This window comes from Habropoda laboriosa, unplaced genomic scaffold (genome assembly GCF_001263275.1).
Source record: "Habropoda laboriosa isolate 0110345459 unplaced genomic scaffold, ASM126327v1 scaffold34, whole genome shotgun sequence".
In the NCBI taxonomy this organism is placed as follows: domain Eukaryota; kingdom Metazoa; phylum Arthropoda; class Insecta; order Hymenoptera; family Apidae; genus Habropoda; species Habropoda laboriosa.
The window spans coordinates 678126-705220 of NW_017100142.1; the positions used below are offsets into that span (position 1 = coordinate 678126).

Below are 27095 nucleotides of genomic sequence, written 5' to 3' on the forward strand. Positions count from 1 at the left end.
CTCGTCTGCCAGGACTTATTTTTTTTTCTTCCTTATCCCGGAGCCCGGTTTACTTAAGATATTAAAGTACTCACCCTTCTTTTACCTCTCTCCCTTGCAGCCGCTCCTTCTTTCTTCCTCCACAGCTCCTCCACCCAGGGGAGTTAGGAGAATGTTCCTCTCCTTCGTCTTGCGACGGCGTCCTCGAGGGAGTTCGGTGCGCCTCGCTTAATTTGTAAGCGGATTTTTGCACTAATCAACGGATTTAAGAAGGACAAGAGAAAGAGTAGCAGAGAGGGGGAGGGGGAGGGAAGAACGGAGAAAGCCGGTGAGAGCACCAAAGACGAGGGACAAGAAAGTCATTTGAATTTATTTTAATTATACTAACGAACAGGCCGCGGAACGAGGGCCTAACGAATTATTTGCTCGAATATGATTGCGTGGAATTTCTAACGAAGGATCGACCGATCTCTGCCCGCGTCTTCGGGGGGTTGTTACCATCCTATTTTCGCCCAGCAATCATCATCGGAACAGACCTCGTTAAACTCAATTTTCCGCAACCCCTTCTCGAGCGGCGCGTGGAAAAAGAAATTCGCGCGGTTGCGAAAAAACTAGTACACGCTTGATCGAACGTGAGACTGCACTTTCCCGCGCCGCTAATAAATCATTTCGTTAGCGACGGAGACGTTAAAGAAACCGACGCGCGATTATTCACGGATCTCGTATCGATCGCGAGCGATATTGCAAGTGACTAGCGTGACCAGGCCACGGGACGAACCTCTCTTCCAGAAGGAACTTCCACCAGATAGAGACGAAATCGTTCGATTCAGCTATCCGTGACTCATTTGCTGGCGTAAAATCGTCGAGAATATTTTCCCACTAAGTGGAAACGATTTTCCACTCCGCGATTCGGAGAAATAATCCAAGTGTTGTTGCTCTAGGTGCTCATGAGAAATTTCATCGTGAGATGCCGTGGATAATGACACCTACGCGGCCAGGTAATTCTACGCTTATTATCGTACGCGCATATTTGTATCTCGAGAGTGTTTTGTTCTCATGACTTGAGAAAGCATTTACCGACTCGAAGCTATCCCCCCGAAGATATGGATATCCCCCATTCTCTCTCTATATTAGATATACTCCTTTCTGTTTTAACGTAGGAAATATTCCAAGACATATAAATAGCGGTGATTTTCATTTGGTCCTCGTCGAATTTAAGAGGACAATGAGCATTTTACGCGGCGGTTCCAATCGTATTTCTTTCGGGGCACTCGTTAAGGCTCGAACATCGCGTGGAGAAACAGAAGGAGAAGCGCACCGGCGAAAGGGGGATGAACGTGCGCCCTTCGGTAAGACGAAAGAGGCTATAAGGCAAAGAAGAGAGAGAGAGAGAGAGAGAGAGAGAGAGAGAGAGAGAGCGAGGAAGAGGGAAGGGGGGAGAAAAGAAAGCGTGGTTTCCTTAATGAGAAGTACAGAGTAAAGCTTTCTTTGCGCGTCCTTTTGCCTGGAAGGCGGCGGTCTGGTCCCTTACCCTCCTCTTGGAGCTTCCTGGCGTGCTGGTCGCCGCCGCGAACAGTCGAATCGGATTCGCGGCACCGTGTAGACTTTTTTTCCGGCCGGCCAGGCCGCGCTGAAATGCTTCTTGTGTAAGTAAAAATCTAAAGTGACTACCGAGATCTAAGTTTTAATTAGTTTATCTTGGCCGCGTGGCCATTGAATATTTATGAGCTATCGCGGCCGCCGCTGCGGCGCGAGAGAGCAATCAACGGACGGGAGGGAAACGGAGAAAGAGCGAGAGAGAGTCGAGGAGGACCCTCTCTCGGCCGGGGATGCTCTGGCAGCAAAGGGGACGAAGAATGAGATTCCGTCGGGCATGGAAAGGAACCGCCTGTGGTTACTGTCATCCCATGGGATTTCGTTTTCGATGCTTCCACCCGGATGGGATATAATTGCATGGCCAAGCTACGCTTTATTGCTACTTGGAAGAAAAAAAGAAAAAATCTTTCTTTCTCTTCCACGGAAGATTTATCCTTAATAAAAGTAGCAATTATCGTTACACGTTAATGAGGATAAAAAAAGAAGATCTCTGGGATTAATGTTCCTTGAGATTTCCTACGCTGCGGAGAAGGTGCGATAATCGAGGAAATACCGAGGGAAACGTGTCTATATAATTCGCAGGTTGAGCGAATGTAAGCGGAGAACTGTGGGGAACAGGAGGGATTCGAGATTTCAACTCTCTGCGAAATCCAAGGGATGGAAAAGAAGCAGAAGAAAGAATCTATAAGTCCATAAATCTGTAAAGCCGGTCGACAGAGGGAAAAAGAGAGATCGGGTGAAAGCTGGGATGAGAGGAAAAATTTATGGCTGCCACCGTAAAAAACAGAAGCAGAACGCCGAGGAATTTTTATTCCCAACAGATTCGAATAATGTTCCACGGGTTTTGCCAGCTATTCGGTATTTCTCGCTAATCCTACGCTTCGCCAAAAATCCGAACAATTAGTTAACCGCTTGAGATAATAACGATCAACCGTGAAACTACGTATCGAAAGTGATTGTTAAAAAATTTCCACGACCTTGCACTCCGTTGTGACGATGCAATCGAACAGAAAATCGCCGAGCGTTAATTTCTTTTCAATTCACGCGAATCGGTGTGAAAAGCTTTTAAGCGGGAAACCAGATGAAGCGTGAAAATGTTGAATGGCAAAACCTTGACGATTCCGCGCTGTTACGACGAATTGTCGGCGATAAAAAAAAAAGAAAAGAAAAAAAAGTTGGTCGAAAATAAGTTTTTCAAGTCGAGAGCCCATTTACGAGGCGTGATCGCGCGCTCGCGAATATTCGGGGCACGTTTATCTACACGGCAGCGCACACGTGCTTAACGCGACGCGCTGGGTTACAGATTGTCGATTCATATTTACATTTTAATAACTCTTCTCTTCTACCTTGTCACTCTCGTTCTCTCTCCTAACCACGGGAACCGCGATGCCACGTCCACGTGGACGCCACAAGCTTCTCCTTCTCCCGCCCTCGTTTCATCCTCTTCTCTCTCCCTCCTTTCGCGGAATCCTGATTCCGCGTGTACGCGTATTAACGCGCTTGCCGCCCCATTAAAAAAATATCCCGCATTTTAAAATATCGATATCCGAGATCCTCGGTAGAGTGTATACCTATGCTATAGAAAAAAAGAAATGTTTCGCGTTACGCGTACAGGGTGATTCAAGTTCTTCCATTCATTCGTTATTTTTTCCATCGTTTTCTCCTTTCAATTTTTTTCCTCTTTTTTTCTCTCGTTTTTTTTTTTTTTTATTCAACAGGGAAAAATATCTGCGGGATGTGTACATGATAATGCATACAATCTATTCTTAATTTAATGCGCATGAAATTTTCGGTTTAATAAGCGAAGCTCGTAGACGCATTCTACCATGTAACTCTTTATAATTATATCATCGAACAGCGGAGGTTACGCGTCCCTCCCCCCCCCCCCCACTCTCTCTCTCTCTCTCTCTCGCCTTCTCATTTTTAATCGGGCACCGTAATTATAATAATTCGAATTTCAAATTGGCGATCGCATCGAGGCAGCCAGCGTCGAGCACACGACCAGCCACCAAGCGTGTTATAGGCAAATATTTTTCTGGTCATTGGACATCGCGCGGCAAATAATAATTTTTGATACGTTCCCCTACCCCCGGCATTACTACGATTCCAGCGCACGTTTTCGTAATTATTACGGGGTATATTCGTTTCAGCCGCTTATTATTACGTACAGAGTGAAAATTTTATTCGTTTCAATAATTACCAAAGCGTGAATACCCGGCGTTCGATCTTTTATGGACGTTGTAAAATTTCACCCACCGTTTGGAAAACAATGACGCGGCGCGAGGTGTGCGGGGAAAATGATGGAAAATTTCCCTCGCCTAGGCTGATCCAATTTTTACCGTTCCCCTGGAAACTATTTTCCAAATGCGTTATCATAGTTTTCCGAATATGTAACAAATGTTATTCAAATTGTAAAAAAGTGTGTAGCTCGACGACGGTTCTCTCTCGTAAAATTATCGTTTCGTTTCTTTCCTCCTTTTTTCATCGTCGTCTTCGCGACATCGACGGGGTGGAAGAAGAACGCCTGCACGGCTGGCTCGAGAGTGCGAGCGTGGAGGGGGAAAAAAGCATTTAAATTTAAAAGGACCTAAGTTGGAAGTTTTAAGCAGAGCGAAGAAGTTCGTTGTCCTTTACTCCGGGGCCCCGCATCGCGTGTATTTGCATGAGAAAAGTGTTCTACGATTCCTTCGATTACACACTCGCCACCATGGCCCCGGAGAGATAGCTCACATTCTAGGAAACTCTTTCAAGAGATCTTTTTGTAACGATGAACTTTTCAGATAGATGTGACACCGTACACGTGTTCCATTCACAGCGGCCCGTCTTGACTCCTTACCCAATCGTTCTCTTCATCCCTTTCCCTCGCTATTCAATTTTTCTTTCGCTCTCCATCGTTCCGTACGCAGCAGGTCTTCTTGCTTCTGAAACACAATGTACAATTTTCCAGAAATTCGCCACCAAGTTATATAAGTTTAGATATAATCGCGTAAAACGACACGTTTCCAAGAGACACGCAGAGAGTGTTCGATACGAGATATCGTACTCTGTCCGCCTTTTATTATTTCGAGAACAAATATTTCGCGCGTGTTTCCGCGTAATCCTTTGCCCTCTTCCCGAGCATAACGAGCCACGCGGTTCCCAATGGAGGTTGATATTGGCGGTTGATTATCAATTTTCTACCAATTTGGTTCCACTTGTAGCGGCGCCAGCTTTTGTCCCGCTAATCACCCCTTGGCTACCGCTTTCACCCCCCGCCGGGTACATCCGATCCGCTTTGCATATTACGCCACGATATATCTCTACTATTCTACATCACTTGACGAGTCTCACCCCACGTCGCTTTTCTTCTCGCGTCCCCTCGACGGGAAAAAAAATTTTTGCTCAGCCACCAGTTCGAGGGTGCAATTGAAAAAGATAACCGTGCCGTCACCTTCTCCGTCGTACATCGGTCATTTTCATTCGAGCAAAACGTATTTATAGATGAATTAGGAACTGTTTTTTTCAGAAGCGGTCGAAACGAATGTAAGTGTTTTCTTTTCTTTTCTCTTTTTTGTTATTTCTTTATCGACGATCGTTAATAGGAAAGAAGCGGAGGACGGGGTGACGCGTGTTACTTTGTTTGGAGTCGAAGGAATGCGACTGGAGTTTTTCGTGAATTAACCGGGAGGAGGCAGGGCGGACGCGTTTGCAAAACAACAGAGGGATCAAACGTGGACGCTTATGGGATCAGCGATCTGAAAACGTTGTGTTGTTTCAGGTGAGCCAGCTCTCACGCGCCACACCCTGTTTTCCACGCTGGATCCACCCCCTCTACGTTCTGTCCGCGTCCGCGTTTCCCTCGGCCGCGGCCGATCGGAATTTTGAAATCGCTCGGTCTAGCGGCTAACAAAATTTTTATTCCTCCGAAAAATACGAGTGACGCGCTCGCTACGCGCCATTCCGAGAGTCGACAAACATTTCCGGGCTTGATTCAAATTTCACGCGAAACGACGCACCCTTTCCTCTCTTTCTCTCTTTCTATTTTTCCCCCCGTTTCCATGCACGCTACCCCGTCGCGAAACTTATTTTACTCTCGATCGACGTCGTTTTAAACGTAGCAGAAGGTAATCATAGTTGGAGGATTTTAAACGGTGTAAATTTCTTTCCATTAAAACCCCCGTGAAAATCCGCGGCTGTTTACTTTTTTCCTTTGACGTTCATTAAAATTTATTCGCCGTTACGGCGGAGAGCAACCGGGAGGGATAGTTGCGGTGCTGCTATGAAATAAAACAGCGTATTCGTCGTGCCTGCTCAAAATTCCAGGCGTCTGTCGGCAATAAACAGTGTATCACTGTTTCTGGCCACATTAAACGCCGCTTCTGCCTGCGTTTTCTCGGCTTAAGTAAAATGAATCAGTGTCTCGACGTCGCGGCGCTATCGAGAATTTCACGCGGAGAACCTTCTCCGGCAAGAGATAAGCTTCCACCCGGAATGTATAAGTATTTGCCTTTTTCATCGGTATTTATCCTCTCGAGTAAGAAGAGAGCTCGTGCAAAAAGATAGCGACAAATAATGTTCGAACGTGTTTAAAATATTCGAACGAGAAGAGCACAGCCGGATTTCCATGCAGGGAAGAAGGGAGCAACGTCAATATTCAGCGATGACGGTGGCAGAGGAGCAGAGCATGATCGTTTGTGACACCAATGACCAATCGAGGCTGGGGGGAGGTGGGCGCGGTAATGGGAAAGCCATGCACGCCGGCCCGATTCGCCACTCGCATAAAATTAACCAGTTCGTTCTCGTTCGTTCATTTTAATTAACGAAACACCGGGGGCATCGGTGGTACGTCTATCTCTTCGACGGCACGGTGGCACGTTTTACACGAGGCCGTGTGAAAAACCGGGCCTGCACGATCTTTCTCTCTCGACTCTCGATCGCTTCTGACTTTTGTGTCCGCTGCCGCGCCGGTCTGATAAATCGAAGACAGTCGAAAAATTGGTAAAGTTCGACTGCGAAAAAATGACAACTGGATAGTTGGATCGAGATGCGTGGTTTTCACGGTATCGAGGGAACAGCGATTTTTCGTGATCGTTCAGGTTTGGAAGGATGCGCGGCATCAGGCACGAAGAATTCGTGCATCGTGGCGCGTTCGTGCAGCAGGGATGCGCGCAGGAGGAAGGGTTTCTCCTCTTCTTCTGCGGTTCAGGACCGTATAAGGTTAACGTGTAGAGCGGGTCGGTGGCACGATGATGTCTCTATCGTACGATGGAATAGCGGGCCCGTTAGGTGTGCGAGCCGATGCAACACGTGTGCACGTAGACTGCAGCGTGTATGTGCAAGCACACAGGCGCCATCGAAGCATGCAACGAGAGTCCAGGGTCACCTGGGGTCAGCCAGTCACGGAGTTAATTAGACGCTGTGCTTCGGGTAGCTCACGTGGCAGCATGCTCAGATATCAATCGGTTCTCCGCTCCTGGATGGACCCGTGCTCGGTTTTCTTAAAAGATTCTCATCCCCTTCTCCTTGGTTCTCCCTCTAACCCCCTTCCCGACGAAAAATGGGATACCGAACACGATGGAATCGTGCTTAGAACCTTTGGTCCCCGATACACACGAAACTTTCTTCTCTTTCTCACGCCGTTTAATTAAGCCCCTCACAGGAAACGAAGTCTTTCGCTTCTATCGAGAGGACCCCGCCAGGCTACTCTACTCTCTCTCCCTGTATCGCGCCAAGTAACCAAGCTTTTCGTGCATTCGCTTCCTGGCTGATTCGAACGTCGTCGTCGTCGTCGTCGTCGTGGTCGTCGAAGAAAACAAGAACTTGGACTACACCAGTTGGTAACTTTACCCTCGTTCCGTTCCACCTTTCTCTCCACCCGACTCGATTATCCCGGCTAATTTGGCTTCCCCATTTGGTAGCAAGATAGGAAAGCAGGAAGCCTCCACCCCCTTCCCTTTCCTCCTCACCGTCCGTCAGGAGACGTAAGACCACCGTGGTGTGTCTTACCTTTCTGCGGGCTTCTTAACGCGGAACAGACTATCTGCAATTAGCCAGCCACATTTATATGACCTGATTACGCCTCTCTGGCAGCCACCTTTAATCCACCAGATACACCTTTGCCAGATTTCTTCCTCTCGCCACCAAACGATCCCTTTTTCCTTCGTTTCCTTTATCTAGCCTTCTCGTATTCCCCAATTGCATGTATTAACACGTTGATTCCTCGACGATCCCATTGAATTTGCTATTTCCTCGAAATATGTAGGTACCATCGAATAAAGTTATTCGTACAATCTTGAGGAGATTATTTACGAAGGAGGATGCACGCGCGAGAGGAGACAGGGAGGAAAGAGGACACTTCATTAAGGCATACGATGATAACGAGCAGGAGGATTCGAAGAACGTCGGATGCCTTCGCTTTAGCGTTAAGGGTTTCGCTTACGCGGTTCCACGAGAACGTGCGAACTCCTGCTTCTCCACGGAGATACTCGTGGTGGCGAGAGGAGCACAGATAGAGATGAAAACTCGTGGAATCGTGAAACGAGAGGACGAGGAAGAGGCGGAGGTGGAGGAGGAGGAGGAGGAGGAGGAGGAGGAGGAGGGCGCGGCATGACGGAGGGTTCGGGTGTAGGTCCGCCGCCCCTGCTGGCTCGTTGGAGATGGAAGCAATAGGGATCAACTAGTATGCAAATCGCATGTAAATATCGTTCACTCTCCCGGTACCGAACCAGCTAAAGCCTCTTTCTCTCTCTATCTTTCTCTTGATGTCTGTGTCTCTCCGTTTCGTGTCTCCACGGCCGTCTCTCTTTCGCTTCCTCTCTGTCGTTTGTGGAGCACCGAAGAGAAGAAATCAAAGCAGGGGACAAAGCAAGCGCAGACGAGATCGTGACGGAATTCTTTCTCGTTCTTCCGCTACCCATTCCCCTCGACCGAGCTGCCAGCAGCCACCCCCTCGAAGGTATTTGCTTTTCTCCATCTCGAGAGTCCCCAACGATGTGTTCCAGCCAAGTGGGTGTTACCGAGCCACGATTGCGTCGTTAGTTCTTAATTAATTTATCCCGACTGGCTTGAAAAGAGAAAAAAAGAAGCTCTATTTATTCCTTTCCTGCGCAAGTAAGTACGCGTACGTACACAGGTTGTCGAAACAAGTCGAGTGAAATCGAATGATTTAATATTGCTTTTTAACAACTTCCGTGCAAAGTGCGTGCGCATTAAAATTGATTCTTCATCGCATTATTTCGCGCTACGAGGGTACCTACTCCTCGTAACGGCCGACGAAGCATTAAAAGTTCATGGAAATCCTTTAGCCCGTAGAAAAGTTCTCACGTTTCAAGGTAACTTTCCGAGAGTCTAACGGAATAATCGAGCGATATTGTGCTAGCTTTCTCACTATTGCCAATCGTAAACGTGAGAGCCGTTCTCAGCAACTGTGACACAATGTCCTCGTGGCGGTGATGCTCGCGAGATGTCGTCGGTATTAAACTTTCTCGTTCGTTCTTCCTGCCGAAATTTCCAGTCGTTTCGTCCGCAGGCATTCTTGTCAAATCGTCGATCAACTTGTCTCAACTTCCACGTCACAAATATTCACCGGGCTGTCGTTCTTCGTCATCTGGCGCTCGAAGAATGTTGAGAATTTAATCCCGGATAGATGAAGATGTAACCAGAGGCACAAACATCCGATAAACGAGCGTGTATTATCTGGCTGACGGTGTATAAGCGAATAATCGCCTGTGAGATGGGTCTTAATGGGGAACGAGCATTAGCCGTGGAATTATATGACGACTTCTGTCTTATTTGGGGCGACGGTCTAGCGAGAAGGCAGACACCGCGGCGAAGAGGTGGGAAAGAGGGTGAGAGACGAGAGTAAGACCTCTCTAACTCCAGGTATTTTCATCCTATATTCCTCGACCTCGGTGGTGCCGGCAGCAGGATTACTTCCAGAGACCCTGAGAACTTCTCCCTTTCTTACCTTCCGACCAGCCTCTTCTCTCGGCTCCTCGACGTCTTCCTTTTCTCCCTCTGTCTCCTCTTCCCGGGGCTTTCGCATTACCATTCTCAAAATTCTCGATAAACCGAGGCTTCCGTCGCGACGTTTCGCCTCCCAGCTTCCTATTTTCTCAGAAAGTCCACGGAATAATCGAGATTCTCCGTGGCCAACAGCGCACTTTTATTCTCTTCGATTACTCGGACGATTTCAATCTATCCCGAATCGATACCGAAATAAATGACGCATGATGCTTGCGAAGAGTTTATCTGTACGCTGGCAAGCGAGAATCTATGAGAAATTTCCATGCAAAGAGCCGAAGAACGTCGAGGCAAAAGGCACGAAAGGCACGAAATTCCCAGTTCCCGAAGAAGATGTCAGAACGGTCTTTGAACAGCGATACTTACAACTCCGGATTCGGTTGGAGTGGCGGTATTCTCTATGCAAAAGAGTTGAAAACGTAGGATGGTCCTCCTCGTGGCGTATAGAGAGGGTGCAGAAGAGACAGAGGAACGGGCGGGAAATCTGGGCAAGAGCAGGAGGTGTAGCGGTTGCAGCCGACGGCACGTTTTAATAATGCCTTTCCCTCCGCCGACGAAGAACGAGGAAGAAGTTTAACGAAGATTGTGCCAGATACTTTTAATTGCTATTCCTCCCTCTGCAGGAAAATGAAGGGAGGGTTTCGTGGAAACCGGGGGGAGGGAGAGATACACAGAGCCTCCTCCACCCTTTCCAGACCCCTCTCTCTCTCTCCTCTCCTACACCCCCTCCTCTCACTTTACAGTCTTTTTATCCAGCGTCCCGTGGACCCTCGTGATTTTATCGTCCTTGTATCCTCTCGACTCCCATCCGCCGAAGAGGTTTGTTATTCCACCGGCAGATAGGCGACAAAGGAATTAATCGGGTCGTCTCTTCCTACTCTGCTGCCCCTCTCCACGGAGCCCTCTTTGTCGTTCGAGTGCCGTCAATTAAATTGAAACGTTAAAAACCGGGGATAAATTGAAACGATGGCGCGAATATATCCATTCAGCTACCCTTTCGATTTTCCCCGGTAATTCGTTTGGTCGACGTGCTTGCAATTTTGGTACTGTTGCACCACGTCCGCGATAAACTTCGTTCCGCTTGCCGATGATTATACGGTGTACGGCTCCTTGGTTTGTCTCCTGAGATTGGTCCAATCTCTCGACGACAAACTCCTCCAGGGACTATAATCGCGGACGTTTTTCCTCTCCCCTTTCTTTCCCTTTTTCTCGGATTGTGTACGAAGCGTGCACAGTGGCATCGATCGGAAGGAAGCACGGTATATCCTTCTTTCGTTATTTTTGCCGCGATAAATAGCCCCGGCGGTACCAGAAGCGACGGGGGGGCGAAACGTCAAAAAGATCGATTCGATTGCCTTTCCAAGGGGCATCCTGCAGAATTCGCGTGCTTCCTGCGCGGCCGTCCGTTATGGAGAATGGCTCCGGCGGCGTGGAGCGCGTGCACGCGGTCCGTACAATGTGGAGAAGGCTTACGGCCGGGCTATAATACGAAGTCTAAAAATCAAAACACATTAATCTCCGCCACGTGGCGTAGATCGCACGCTGGTAACAAAACATTCTCTCTCTCTCTCTCTCTCTCCGTACGCCCCACGTGGCCAATATACGGACAGAGGACCAAGGCTACTTTTGGGCGACACTTGCGGTACCGTTTACGTTTCAATACGTTCGCTATTTAGAGAGACCTCCTTTCTATAGAACCTCGAGCATCCTTTATTTATTTGAATAAGCCTCGCTGGTAGCTCTCGTCTTTCTCCTCGCGAATTTATTTGCCAAGTGAAGTGGGCTATTCTTCGCTGGATCAGCTGGACAGGTAGACGATTATTGTTCCGATTGCGAATCAAATGGGTAATATGCTAATCGTATCGTTTCTTCCTTCTTCTTAAAATTAAGTTTTCTCCAATTTTCCTAATTCTCTCTCTCTCTCTCTCTCTCTCTCTCTCTCTCTCTCTCTCTCTTTCTTTGTTCCTGATGGAAAGAAAGCATCGAACGCTAAAAACAAAATAGTATCGCACATGTGCCTCGACGAGTTCTTCCTAACACCAGCACGAACACGTGGAAGATACATGTAGCCGCTTATCTAATTCAATTTGGTAATATCGTGCCCATTGAGAGAATAAATGATTACCGGGAAGATATGAAGTTATCTGGCCCCATGGGATGCGTAAATTGCCATTACCCGGTGTTCCCCGAGCAGAGTGGAAGCCCGCGGGTTTTTAGGGAGGCCGCGTTCGAGGATCTTAATTATTAATCGTTCTCGTTAATCACGCCAATCGGCGTGGATCGTCGATTATATCTCAGTCGGACACACGTGAAATATCACGCTGAAATGTTGCACAGGCGAAAGCGATTTCTCCACCTTTAACGAACGATCATTTATCTTGCGCAACGCTCGTTCCAGCATTACGCGAAACTTCAACGGTGAAAAGCTTCGCGCATTTTTTCTCCTTCCTTCTCTACACGCGCGCGTCTAAAACCTACCAGGATTTTTGAAGAAAGAGACGAAAATAAAAAAAAATAGTAAAACAGGCAGGATGACGAGGAAGATAACGACGTGTTCTCGGTGGGGTGTAGCCTGGTCGAGCGGTAACTATCGTAGAGACTCGATTGGACGGATATATACGTTGCGTTGGTGATCACGAAACGTCGAGGGTGAAGCTCACGAATGCGAGGGGTAGAGGGGTGCAAGAACTAAGGGGTGGAGGTTGACTGTACGCGTGGATTTCGAGGGGTGCCAATGGAATATCGTGACGGCTGGGGGGCGCGAACAATGCGCCGGAGATTTAGCGTGACACCGACGGCGCAAAACCAGTCTGTACGACGAATCTTTCTCTGACTTTTCAAGAATTCTCTCCTCCGTGTATTGTTGGACATTTTTATCATCAAGTGGTATCCGATACTATTCGTTACAGCGGATTAACGCCAACGCCAGCTTCGATAATTACACCTGAATTCTTCGATCTTTCCGAACGTAGTAGCAATCGAATCCGTATCTCTTTGAAATAAAACGAGAGAAAAGATCAACACGTCGGCGAGACGTTTCCAAAAAAGGAGATTCTCTTTTTTCGTAAATGTTTTTCTCCATTTCGCACGCGACGCTCTGATTCACAAATCTCCTCCGTTAAGTAGGGGGGGTTTCCGGGCGTACACGGGGTCGGTACCCTCTCCCCTGACGTCCCGATGGAGCGTGAAAAACAGAGGGGTCCATTGTAACCTCGTCCTGTGGCTAATGCGACTGTCGTCGGCGCGGAGAACCGGGTGCACACGAGGTCTCGTCCACGGCGAACATTAGCCAACGGTCGTTTAGCTGAAAATCCTCACGGGGCACGCTTCTCTTCGGGTTCCGGCTCGTTGAAAGCGGATTTTTTTCAGCTGCGCTTTCGCACGGAAGTCGAGGACCGTCGAGTCCTTCCTTCTTCGCGCTCTTAATTGTTTTCATCCTTGCGAAACGCTTTTTTCTCCCCTCCTTCTTTATACATCGGTAGGAAATCTTCCCACGACGCAAGAATCTCCTGATAAATACAACGATCTAGATAATTGGCGAGGACGAGTCACACTTTGTTCCATTTTTTTCCTTTTTTTCTTCTTCAATACATCCTCCGTCGTTCTTCTATTCGACGTGGTTTGCTTAACGAAAGTTAACGAGCTGCATACCTCGGTCAGATACTATCGAGAGTGTACGCGCGAATTCGCGTAAACGAGGAGAAAGAAAGAGAGAGAGAGAGAGAGAGAGAGAGAGGGATAAGGAATTTGCGGCAGGTAAAATTAGCCGCAATAAATATGTCATCGTCGGTTGGTTATTATTTTTATCGCCGGTATGCAAGCGACTGTGCAAGTCCGAGAGCTATCTAGCCCCGCATCGACGTTATAAGTCTACCACGGCCAGGAAGGATTGTCTGGTGTCCGATCTCCGTGGGAGCTGGCGCACTCTAGTTAAGCCGTCATAGTCTTCCGCCGGGCTGACTATCTATACCAATTAATCCTACGTTGCCACCGTCGCTGTCGACGTCTCTCTGCCGTTTGGCAGTTAATCCGATTGCGTTCATATTCACCCAAGAGCAAATAATATTTTCCTTCTTGGCTTCTCGCCTTCTGAAAAGCACATTCTTCTTCGGGAGTAACGATTATCTGACGGATGCCGGCGGACAATTCGTAACACGAACTTGCGAAAAATAGCAGCGCGATACACGTGAAAAGGAAAATAGAGCAGAGACCCGGAGAGAAGATGAGAGAGAGAGGAAGGGGGGAACACGGAGTGATTGCGAGCGATTAGCTTGCATATGCAAACGCGCAGGAGGGTATAGAATTCCAGGTACGTCGGTACACGATATAAACACGTAAAGGGAATGTAATCAACGAGTCGATAAATCACAGTCGGTTAATCGAGGAACGTGCACGCGCGTTTGCCAGCCACGTAAACTGCATCTCCCAGATGGAAGATCGTGCGAAGAAGAAGCATTTGCCTTTTAACAAAAGTCGTCGTATCCAAATGTTACGCGATATCTAACCTTTGCCTTCTTCTCTTTGAATTCCACGGTGCGTTATCAAGCTCGGAAACGTAACGTCACCTTTGTACCGTACTACGGAAAGAGAAAAGCAGACAAAAAGAGGAGGAAAATGGAGGGGGATGGTTGTTCTTTTAACACGGCTTTAGGGGGTCCTTTATGCTGACACAAATATCGCTTATGCCGGCGTCGCGCCGCTGTTTTGGCGGAGCCCATCGAGCATTGTGCCTTCCAAGGCCGTGTGTACCAAACACCGAGCTCTGTGTACCCAGCAAACACGCTCGTCACGTGGCAGCCTGATCCCTTCCGTAGTCGCGGACTCCCCTTTACGGATTTGCGCAACGGGTCAGCCTATTCCCTTCGGAACTGCCTATGAACGACCTCTTCCCATTTAGCCTGATATCGAAACCTTCTCCTCTCCTCCACATCCAGATCCTGCTTCTCGCTGTGGACCTCTCGCAGGGCGCCACGGGTATCGGTGCAAACACACGTGCACCGATTCTAGGCGTCAGCTTTGTTTCCCTGCACCCACTTTCAATCGCCAAATCATTCTTAGCTAACGTCATGGACTCGTTTTTTACATCACCCTCATGAATAATTGCCTTCCCCCTTTCGACGTTTCGCGGCAACTATTTCACTTGGTTCGTAGATCACAGATCGTGCAATTATTCGAAACAGCGAGTGTTACACACTCTGACGGAGGTCAGCTTTCTTTCTTTCTTTTATGAGAATGATCTAGTCGAACAAGCGGTGGTAGCTATATTAATTCACGCTGTATATGTTACATTGCTGCGATAAAGGCTATACATGTATAGTAATAAAGGTAATTACAGAAAGCTTTCTATTACAGAGTAGTAACGAATCGTTTCTACTCTCTTTTCCTTGTTAGACCGAATGCCACGATTACAGAACAGGAAGACGGTGATCACAAGTTGCGTATGCATTTGCTAGAATCGTAAAGAGTTGGCGCCAAGGTCTAGGTTATCCGCATATAAATTACAGAGTGCTCCTCGTTGTATTATTTCCCCTGGTGTCGTAGTAATTCGTGTCGAGCTTAATTATAGAGATGTCGAGCACAATTGACCGGAAGAGGATCCTTAACGCGGGGTGAAGCTTTATGATAGATAAACGTCCACAGCTCGTTTCCTCCCTTCTATATCTTCGACGAGGGTGGAGAAAGTCTGGAAACTTCACTGGAAAGTGATAAATAATGCCGATGCCCTGGCAAAATCGTCCGTAACGGAGGGCTTTCGAAAGGGCACACGCCATTACCTCCGATGTGTGCCGCGGGACGACACCCACGACGACTGCGTCGAGAAGATCGACGTCGCCGAGGACCACGAGGACGATACTTCGTCAACAAACGTATCCTGGTGGATACAGTAGACTCTACTAGTACCACCGGGGAAAAGTGACGGCAGGGAGAGAAGATAAAGAGAGGCGGGTTGAAAAGGGGAAGGGAAAGGGGGACGGAGCTTTACCCTTCGGCCGAAAATGAAAATTGTATTGTTGGAGGAGTCCCTTATGAGGGAAAAAGCAGGGCATTATGTTCGCGTTAGCGGGCTGAAGACAGCGGTCAGCGCTCTTTCACGACGGTCATCAATGCGCGTCATCAATAATCGCGCCCTGACAGCTTCTCTCCTCCTGGACTTAGATCCTGCTCGATCGGTGATTCCCGTGAATATTCGATCGTTACTGGCGAAATCGCCACAAAAGAACGATTATTCGGGGGGGGGGGGGAAATAATATTCAGACAATACTCTGATTCTCTCTCGGTCTCTCCATTTCATATCGTCGACGAGGGATTGTTTACGATAAATTTGGAACGGACAGCGATAAAGTACGAAATTTGTTGATTCTTTGTTCGCGGTTTAACGGGCATCGTACGAAGAGGAAAAAGAGTGAAATATAGGAGGAGAAAAGTTTGGCAGAAACATCTTGACGACCATACTTCCTTGAATAGATTCAAAGTCAGCGAAGAAACTGTAGTTCATCGAAGAATAACTCGAACGAGAGCATACGGCGGTAAGAAAGAAAGGACAACTCGATTCTCCGAGCGAATTCTCCTGTTTTCACCGCTCTGAGACCACCGTTCCCTCGGTGGTAGTTTCTTCCGTTCCGCCACAAACTTTGGCAATTTATGCAGCTTTTTCACACGAACTCGCGTGTCTTCTATCAATACCCCCCCGCGCTCCTTCCACCGCCGTTCCCCGTTCTTCCTCCAAACCTTATTCTCTAGCGTAAAAATAGTTTAAGCGACCATTTGGAAAAAAGAGAAGAAGATAGGAGAAATAAGAAAGGAAGGAAGAAATTCGAGCAAAGCACCTGGCGCGTGTTCCACGCGGGATCTTCGCGCACGTGTCGAAGGATATTAAGTCGACGGAGGAGGATATGAGGTGTAACGACATCGCGTGGGCGAAGGGGAAAGGGGACAGGACGCGACGTGGTGCACGATGCGTCGCGTACACGGCATCGATCTTCATCCATCAGCCACGCCTTCGGTTTTTCCCAACGAAAGATTCCTCTGCGGTTTTTCCGCCTGAACCAGCAGATGTATCGCGCGAACCGTGCCACGATCTTTTCGGCTGGGTTTCTCGCAAGCCCGATTCATCATCGCGATACATCCTCCAGAAGAGTTCACGCCTGATCGAACCGTCGATTCCTGCTCGAATCACTCGCCGAGCCCCCTTCTGTTTCCGATTCACAACGAGACGAGACTTCGCTCTCGATCATACGAACCGCAAATCACTGCCCTCGGGGCTTGACCAATCGTGACGAACGAGCTACGAGTGATGATTTTGCCCGGAATCGGGGCCGATGTAAATCGCTAATGGATCTCTCTCCCTCCCTCCCTCCTTCCCAAATAGGATTCCAAGTTTGTTTCTCCAAATACTCCACTTTGTCGGCGAGGAGGAAAGCCTTGACGGCGAGCAGAATGCAGATGGAGAGCGCCCCTCTTTCTTTGCTCCACGACCAAACAAGGCGATCCTTCGTTAGAACGATCCTCCGTTCGCCACGGAGAAGAAGTTGATGAGTATTCGCCGCATTAAAAATCCACGAATCCAGGAATCTCGCAAGAACCGGAGGAAAAGTTGCGGCAACGTGTCCCCCTTGAAACGTACCTACTTACTCCCGATCAACTTCCAATTCGATGCGGGCTCTTCTGTCAAAAACACCCTTCGCGGTTCAGAGACAGGTTTACGGGTATCGAGGCATACCATGTCGCGATCTCGTTAATATCCAGGGGCAATAAAAACAGGGCAACGGTTTTGGGAACGCGTGGGACAGACCCGCCCACTGTCCATCCCTAAAGCAGGGAATAGACAAAGAGGGATATTCGGCGCAGACGAAGGACAAAAGGGAGGGAGAGGAAGGAAGGAGGAAAGAAATGGTTTTTGACAACGGTGCTGTTGTTTGCCTTCGGTATTTCTGGGCGAGGGGTGGGCGTGTGCGGGCGAAAAAGGGCGCGAGACCGTGTCGATCGTCGTCGATGATGCCCTGTAGAAGTCGTGCACGCCAGTCACTCGGTGGCATTGTGCACGGCACGTGCCGTCACGAGAGAAAACGAGCGTGGCCGTCGGTCGAGGCGTAGCTGGCCCTCTAGTCACCGAGAAACCGTTCTCCTCACAATGCTTCGATTCCTCTCTCCGATATATACAGAGAGAGAGAATTAATTGATACCGCGTGCTCCGGCATCGAGCAAGGGTTGCGTAAGCACCGTGGAAAAAGCAACCCCTCTCTCTCTCTCTCTCTCTACCTTTCCTTTCATCTCTTTTCCACTCCTCGGTTTCTTTCTCCTCCTCGGGGTCGAACCCGTCGGCTACAAAAAGCCTTTAAACGCTCGCCCATTTCTTACGCTTCGTTGACTCCTGTCGGTCCGCGATCACGTTGGATCGACGACACGTTCCTCTCTCGTGTCCTCGTTAGTTTTCCGCACGCAGGTGCAGAACCTCGATGAATAATTACCGCGTAACGACGTGTACGTGTACGTGAGAGCAAGAATCGGTCAGCTCGAGGAGAGTCAGAAGGAAGAAGCCAGACCCAAGTTATTACAAAAATAATCAAAGTTTCGCGAAGCAGTGCGCGGAGCGTTCGCAGAGAGACATTCCGCTCGGTCCGAGGCTCGTTTACGTCAGGTCGACGCCGTCCGCTCATTACGTTTGACGATTATGCGTTAATTTGCACCTTGCGATACTTCAAACGATTTTTATTCATCGCGCGTCCACGATGAGCTTCGCTCTCTTCTAACTGGAAGTCGTTTGTCGTCGTCGTTTCTGGTAGCCAGGTCGACTCTCGCAGACGTAGGCGTCGCGCAGATTCTTCGAGTTTTATATTTTTCGAGTCTTTCGAGTCTTTGCCGTGGGGATCGAGGAACCTCGTCAAAGGACTCTCCGGATATGATAATCCCGGCGCCAAGCTGAATGCGTAATGAAGTTTCTCCGGCGACAAGAAGTGGACTCCGTTTCTGATTAGCTTTGCCTTTACGCGCCTCTCTCTCTCTCTCTCTCTCGGCCTAAAGCGCGTTCTGCTTCGCTGACAATTTTTCAACAAACCGAGCAAATTGCCACCTCTCCCCTCCCTTTGGCTAGTGCGCACCCAAAAAGAGCAAGGAGCATTTTATTCGAACCCCTGATTATTCGAAGAATCGCAATCTAGATGGTAGCCTGCAATTGAATACGGTGGTTGAAAGGAAGGAGAATCAGGTGGCGGGAAGAAATATCGGGGAAAATAGGTGAAATCGGCCCGATAATCCTCCCCATTAGACTCGAGGCGTAAAAACCCAACAGATTGGAAACCGCACTCGGTTAGACAGGCCACCTTTTATCCTGTCGGTGCAGAGGAGAAGAGATCCTGCGTCCCCGATCTAGCCAAGCAGAGTCCTATTAACTAATGCCAGCACCCCTGTTGAACGCAATGCCATACGTGCACCAGCCAACCAGCGAATCTGCTAACCAGCCAGACCATCCACAGTCAGTCAGGCAGGCAGGGTGCGGAGGACCACGCTGGTAGAACATGCCTGCTACGACGGGACAGTTTAAGCCCTGATATATCGCTCGCCGACACTCCCAACTTCTGTCGCCGTTTCTGTAGCGCTTTTTTGTCACGGCAAGCCACGGCTGACCATATGTCCACGGAAACCGAGATCCCCATCGAGTAGTAGTTGCTACGCGCTCCCCGTCCATTCCACGCTCTTTCCACATTTTCTACCCCTCGAACCGTCATTTTTATACTTGGCAATTGATAACAGCGCGATCGAGCCAAGATTTTTCCACGTTTCCTCTTTCTCTCTCTGATCGTTGGAAAATTCATTTTTATGCCGAAAAATTCTTCCAGGAGAAAAAAGTTTGGCCCCTCCAGAAAAGGGGTAGGTATTTCCTCCTCTTTTCCCCGATCGGTGTCAGCCCACAGCGTTAGCGTGACAAGAGACGACGAGCCGTTTACATGCTTCGCCGACTCCTCGTTCCTTTGCGCCATTGGTTTTCCGGTTACGTGGGCGCGTTTAAGCGAGCTTAGATAACCCATGCCCCAACCGGCGAACCCCACTTTGCACGTAACAAATGATGCCACATGTTCGAATCTTGACTCGTTCTTCCTCTATTCCTCTTTCGTTTCATTCTCTTCTCTCTCCACGCGTTTCATCCCGCGGGGCAGCCAACATTCGGCCTGGTATTCTCGGGACATGGGGTCCTACGTTCGTGTAATTTGTACGGTTAACGCTCGTGCAAAAACGACCAAGAGGGAGAGAGAGACTAACTGCCGCACTGGGAGCATTTACCAGAAGCACGAATCGAATCGATCCTACTTAACTGTTAATGGAACCTTATGCCAGTATCGCCGGTGAAAAGTTCTCTCCCCGTGAAAATGGCGCCTAGCTGCAAGTGTGTACACTCTGTTGCACTGTACCCTAGCTTCGCCAACTATTACGTAGAATTGTTATTTTAACGTAGAATTGTCGCGGATGGTACGTGACCCTTCTTCTCTCGGTATTGTGCAAGACGAGAGAGTAAAGAGGAGAAAGAAAATTCCTTCGAAAAAGACCGTAACTGATCGTGGACGGATGAGCAGAGAGCATTGAGAAGGACAAACGCGCTGGTTCCCCTCCCTCCGGGATCCTCTTCCTGGTCTTTTCAGACGATTGTCGAGGCTCGTCCAAGTGCCACCGAGTTGCAGGTAAGTGGCCGTCATCGCGCCTCGCTTAAAAAGCCTAACCGATTGCCGGCTCTTTATCAACCACTCGACGAAACGGTTGAAAAACTGCCTGGGTGTCTGGAGGTCTCGTCCTCTTCAATCTCCAACCTGTGCCGCTGTTCATTGTGATTAACTCTGACATATGTCCGCGTCGCGTTAGAAAGGATGCCGTCGCTATTCAGATTCCTCTCCATTGGCTTTTCGTCAAGGTTCCTGGCTTCCTTCGACATCGAATCGACACGCGTATCGCACCTTTTCCCTTCACCTTCCACCGTTCGTTTACCATTTAACACGGTCATTCGTCAGCGTTCGCTCTCCGGATGCCAGGTCAACGGCGTCCATTTTTACCTATTCATCCGTTACGAGATTATTACTTAACCCGAGGGGCCGTACAGGGTGGTCTTCCGTGCAAAATAATCGAGAAACGGATGTCATGCAGACGGAGGATAATTTGATGTCTGTGCGTCTCTTGGAACGTGATTTTGTTAGTAGTAAACTTGCGTTTAATATATTCTTTTATTACCTTCACGTGCTTCGTTGTGCGTTTCTTCTCCTTCTCCTTCTCCTTCCTCTTCTCCGTCTTCGTAAATCAAGTCCTCAAATTTTCACCGTCTGTAACAGAAAGAGAAGAACACTTGGGTGTAGCAATTGCAAAAGTTCACGGTCCAGATTCTCCATGTTCCACTTTTCTTACAATGAAAAGTTGTCGTTGACAATCGATGACAATGCTCGAAAGAATTTGGTGCGGTGGAAAGGCGTGGCCGTTCCGAATAACCTATTGCCAATCGGAATGGGACAGGGTGATGTAATGGTGGAGCAAATAGGAAACGAATAATTCCATTATATTTATCAGATAATGAAAAGACCGGCGATAAAACCGCAATACTCTGGTAACAGGAGGATGGAACAGCGGCGAGGAAGAAGGAGAAGCGGGAGCATCTAGGATAAAGAACCTAACATGCCCTGTTCCGTCTCTCTCTCTCCCCCTGTCATTAATACCAGGCGACTGTTACATATGGATGAGAAAGCTGGGTTAGGCCAGGACAGCGATGCTACAGAACGAGACGAAAGCGAAACGGGACGTAGGGAAGCGAAACTCATCGACTAAAAGCATCCACGAAAGACCGAACGTCGTTTCGCTCTCGAATCTTCGTTCGCCCTCCTTCTACCAACAAGCACAGTCCAACCAACGGAAGAAGAGTCCTCTTCTATAAGAGAAAGAGGAGACTTCGATAAGGTCGCCGGGGATAAAACGAGTTCCCTCGACGTTTACCTACGATTTAAATTGTCTGCCAGCCACCCAGCCTCCATTTCACGGAATCTTTGCGTTACACCGGATCCCCCCCCCTCGGTCCTCTCTCGCCTGTAGAGCTTTTCCGCGCTGCCGACTCGACGAAAACGTCGAAGCGTCGATGAAACGAGGTCGACCTATTTTCATTCCTCTTTCTATAATGAATCGACACACGGTTCTCTATCCACGGAATTTCCAAAACGTTCATCGTTTCGCCGGAAAGTGTAGCAAGAGAGTCAGGGTCGTGACTCCTTTACTCAGGATCTATTCCATCCTTTGGAACGATAAATCTCCGCGTACCCCCACCGTATATCTTCCGGTCAAGGGGAGTAAACGCAATATAGGTAATGTTCTGGTCGGCTACTTAACAAATTGCTACAAATTGCGGTGAACGTTTAGCCCATCGGATCCGTTTGAATCTCTGGCCTCCTATATCCCCGTCACCTCTTGCGGTCGCTTAGCCGGGGGTTCTATCCTCTCTCCGTCTCTCGTTCTCTATCCTTGCTTTGCTTTCGTCCTACGATACGCTGGTGACCACATGGCGCTCCCATATGTCCGCGCCATCACCCTAATGTCCACCTATCGACTGTATCAGAGCCACCTCCGAAGATAGAATTGGCCAGGAATGGAATGAAAAGGATACGACAGGTTTGTCGCTGGACAATGGTTTGTTTACCTTCCCGTCATATCGATTTATCTCGGAGAAATTCTCCGTGTATCGAGTGAAAAAGGAGGGAAGCAAGAAGATCGTTTGGAGGATGCGTTGGCAGAAGATTCTGTTGTAAGAGATGACGTTGCGGACAAGTCATTAATCAATGGTTTCGGTGCTGAGAACGAGGTGCTCTCTAATGGCACTTTAAAGGCGATACCCTCGAGCCAATCAGCGATCGCGTGCCACGCACAGGATCGTCCGGGTTAATTTCACGGGTATTTAACGCGGTTTCGCTTAACAATGATTCAATCAAGCCGGATTTATTTGGTCGGGATTCGCCGGTTGCCGGCACGAGGCGATCATTAGGGCCTCTCGCTGGAAACGCCTCCGAGCCTTTTACCGAAATAAACGCGACCAGTTCTCCATAGAGTCGCGCGACCTCGCTCGTTAGCCGATCTGTCACTTTCAGACCAACCCGACCTTTTCTTTTTTCACTTTTTTTCCTTCGCTGCGAAACAACTTTCTCGTACGATAATCGAGCGATAAACGTAAATTTTTTCGACGCACATAGGGGGAATTGGTTGTACGAGTTGTTAAAGAAGCAACAGTAAGTGAATTCGATAGCGCGAGAGATAGGTGGGACAGGAATGGCGTAAACCGCGATATATCGTATCAGGAAAGAAAAAGACGAAACGGAGGTGCGATTAGATGGACACGCGAAGCTCGTCCGGCGTAAATATCGGTGAACGCGACCTCGAGAAAGAGGAAGGGGGACGGGGATCGGCAATTCGGCGGCCGTGCGAAATGTTGTCAGCCAATTTTCTTGGCCAGTGCCTCTGAATGCCGCAGATTTCCATCTAGGTCCGTCCTCGGTGGCGCCGGTGTATACCGTTGCTGGGTAAATACACCCTTTTCCATCCCCTCGAGCGGACGAGCGGACGAACGACGTCGTCGTCGTCGCCCTCCACCTCCGACCTATTCCTCCTCCACCTCTTCCATGGTCCACCTCGATCCACTACAACTGTGATTATAATTCGTAGTCCCTGCTGACAGAACCAACCGCCATCGTCAACCCCGGTTTCTCCTCCGCCGTTTCATCCCCATCTATGCTCGGTGCCGTTAGTGGACGGGGATCGGACGCTGTGTAAAGGATTATGCACGCGGATTTAACTGATGAATCACATTGTCGTCTTGATTCGCGGTGGCGTTAATTTTCGGGAGCCGCTTCTCGCCCTCTCGCGACACGCTCCGACGCGACGTGTGAAAAGAGCAGGGAAGAAGTCTCTCTCTCTCTGCTCTGCGTAATTTCGATTCGGCATTTCGCTCGATCGTTAAGACGTTACGAACGATAAATCGGTGTCCGCAGCGGCTAATGGCGTAGTCGACCGTGTTCGTTATAATTATTTCGCTTGTGGTCGGTGGTCGCGAAGACTGCTCGTAAACGAACACGTGTATCGATGATTTTCTTTTTTCTCTCCACTCGAGACTTGGAGAGTACAGGAAAGAAGAGAGGAAAGGAAGGCTCGAATTGATTATGGATAGAACGGTGATAAATCAGTATACGACAAATTACCGGCGCGGCAATTAATCGACAAACCTTTCGATGCTTATTTGGAGAACTTGTCCCGCTTAATGCGCCATAATGAGTATTCGAGATTACGGCAACTGAATCCATCGACGGAAGCTGGCAATAATTTATGACCGATGCTTCTTTAGGATAGGAGGCGAGGTAGCACCGGGAGGCAACCCCTCTCTGGTGTGCCGACGTTAATTCTCGTCGAGCAAACAATTTCCATTCGTTTGGAAAGGTTTCTAATCCGCCAACATCCCGAGCCTCGTGAGCAAAGCCAGAATTAACCACTTCCCATTTCGAACCTACCGCGATCACGGGGCTTATTAATTTTGCCAATAACGCCCTGCCGCAGGGGGTGGCTTTCCTTCGCACAGATGGCGTATCACGAGTCAATATACTTTTCCGCCACAAATACCACCCTCACCCCGTGCCGAACACGTGACGGCCGCAGAATTCTCGCTGCGCTAATCATTTCTTTGACCTGTGTTAGACGCATATGGTTCAGTGACGGGTTATTCTTCGCTTTCTGACAACAGCTGGATACTACCTATTCGGCACGATTATACGAAAAATTCTCAACTCGGAATAGCCGGCGATATTTGTCATACTTTGAGAGACTGAACGCTCCCGCGAAAAGTGGATCCAGTTAACAGGTTAAAATCCAGTTCCTTCAGATTTATCGCTCTGAAATCTATATTTCACGCGGGTATCACGGACAGTCGCGCCTATTTATACACCGACGAGTAAAGTATCCTCGAGTTCTCGCGAGCAAACGAACGGGAGCAATAAGAAAGATGACGACGACGACGACGACGACGACGGAAGAGGAAGAAGAAGAAGAAGAAGAAGAAAAGATCGAAGAGGGCAGAAAGTAGCAGAGAGGGGAGAGAACCGATGGTTCTGGCAGAGTGAGGACACGATCGCTGAGCATGGACCGACGGAGAGAGGAGAATAAAGCCAGGCTTGGGTGTATGCGTGGTGCGAGCGTATGAGAGAGCGTACCTAGCGGGCGGAACGAGACGAGATACGTGAAGGAGACGAGAAAAGGAGAGAAAGAGAGAGGGAGAGTGAAACACACGAAGAGGAGGAAGGAGAAAACGAGAGAGAGAGTGCCGGGGACCAGAGAGAAAGACGAGGAGAGAGAAAGGAGAGGACAACCCCCTCTTCTTCGCGGGTTGACTCGAACGCCGGCGATATCTCGACCAATCAAATCACGCCGCGGGCTCCGCCTTTTATCATTATTTTACTTGTTTTCCCTTTACTTCACCCTCATTGGATGACATTCTCCGGGCCATTTCGCGGTGCAAAAAAGTTACCCGCGCCCAACACAGGACTCCATGCTTCCTTCGGTACCCTTCTGGTACCCACCTTGGTTCACGGACCACCTCCACGGAGATTCTTTCGCCAAGCAGACGACCAAGAGGTCCTCCTCCCTTTGCCAGGCATAATCGTTTTCCACGGATTTCCACCGTGGATTTCGACTTCTTTCCTCGTACACGACGTTACGAAACGCGATTCATTCCATCGCGTATCGTTTCTTCGATCAATAGTCGTGTTTCTTTCTTCTAAGGAACTCTCTCTATCTCTCGTAGTATATCTGTGTTTTAATCTCGAGAGCTGATCGAGAAACATAGACTCGATCGCGTTGAATAGGAACAAATTTGCCTCCAGTTCTTCCACTCCGGTGTCATCGCGGTCAAGCTGCTTCTACGAGGTGCCGGGGGGATTTTGTTTTCTCTTTTTTTCTTTTTCCCTCTGGTTCGAAACGCGAAATCGTGGGAACGGAGCGATCGGTCGAAACACAAGAGCGCTCGATGTCGAAAACGTGCTCGATTCATCGACTTCGTGATCCCGACGAGAGAGCCGAACCAACAATGAAAGCGTCCGCGGGAGTAGCCGCAGATAAATTCGTATCGATTCGTCTAGCGCATCGGGGCCGTGATTGACGAGGATCTCTCGTCAAGGATTATGCGGTTCGTTGGTTGGAACGAACGGCTTTGGGGCATGAGTGCGTAGACAAATATATAGGTATAGCCTGGCGGTGCAGCGCAACGCCAATGGACACTTCCCAACCACGAAACCTCAAAAACCGCCGGGGGCCATGCGTCTGCAAAATTATCGCCCTCCAAATGAGGATACGTTTGCAATTGCGCGTACACGCCGGGGATCGATATCGCTGCCTGATTTCCCGAATAAAAACTCTCGTTTGCACCGTTAGCCAACAGAGAAACCCTCCTTCTCTCCTATTAGCGCCAGCTTAAATAGATACCATCTTTTCTCTCGTTCTCCAGGATAATTGACAGCCTGGAGGTGTTGGAGCGAAACGTCTTCTCTTCTCCACTCGTCACCACCGCCTGTACAGCCTGTTTCCACGCTATAATTTGCATCGGTAAGACAGAGGCGTTACAGGTCACGAGACAATTAAGTAAGTAGGCTCGTCAGCATCGAGATCTACGGGTTTTCGAGAGAGACGCGAGTGACGATCGGGCGTGTTCCAGTGACGAACCACAGGGGAACCTGTAATTCACCGAGAATAAATTCTCCCTTCGCAGGGTGGACGGTTGGGAAAAAAAGGATGCTGAGTCGCACCTACGTATGTTTGGTCTGACATTGCGCTGCACCGCATTGTATGTATATCGGCCGGTGTAAACTGCGGTGCAAGAAAAGAACCACCAAAGGAGTCGGAGGAGGAGGAGGATCAGCTAAGGTGAGTTCGCGAGGGGAAAGTCACGTGGAGAGATACCTAAAAGAACAATGTTGTCGGAGGAGAGCACGAGGGGGTGACTTGGAGCGGTCCAGGTCCGGCTTCCTTCGAGAACAGATCATGACGCCAAGACGTGGTATTTTATCGGTTAACGTCAAATTATGCGTAGAAGTAAGAACGGAGGGTGGAAAGTAAAGGGTGAGATCGAACCTAAGGGTGCTGCGAGATACGTCATTTCTCAAGATGCTGAAAATAAAGCTAGAACCTGATAGATATATAGCAGTCGATCGTTCGGTAATCTCTAAGTGAAAGTTTTCCTTTTTCCCTAAAACGGCAGAAGGGTAAATTTGAAATTTGCAGACGACTTGCCGATATGACGAAGCAAAGCGTGCGAACCGGATAACGATTTGTTCGAAAAGCAATATAGCGGGCTATCACCGAGGGCTCGAGTAGGATGAGACGAAGGAAAGCGAGAAGTACCAGGAGGATGAGGCTCAGTTGGAGGTAGGAGGGGGTGGCGGTCGTGTGGGGCGCCCTTTTCCTGAAATTTGCATGAGGTATTAAAGCGCGGTGGCTGCGTTCACCAGTGGAGTTCCTGTTTGCCGACA

The 27095-nt window shown here is 48.9% G+C and overlaps 1 long non-coding RNA gene across 1 annotated transcript in view; it reads right to left on the bottom strand.

The window, feature by feature from the left end:
- Positions 1-3309: 3309 nt before the first annotated feature.
- Positions 3310-27095, bottom strand: part of LOC108572344 — a 125259-nt gene continuing 101473 nt past the window's right edge. The window contains exons 3-4 of the long non-coding RNA XR_001891384.1: positions 20791-20879; positions 3310-4496 (exon numbers count right to left, since the gene is read on the bottom strand). This is a non-coding gene — a long non-coding RNA (uncharacterized LOC108572344). The remainder of the gene's footprint in view (positions 4497-20790; positions 20880-27095) is intronic.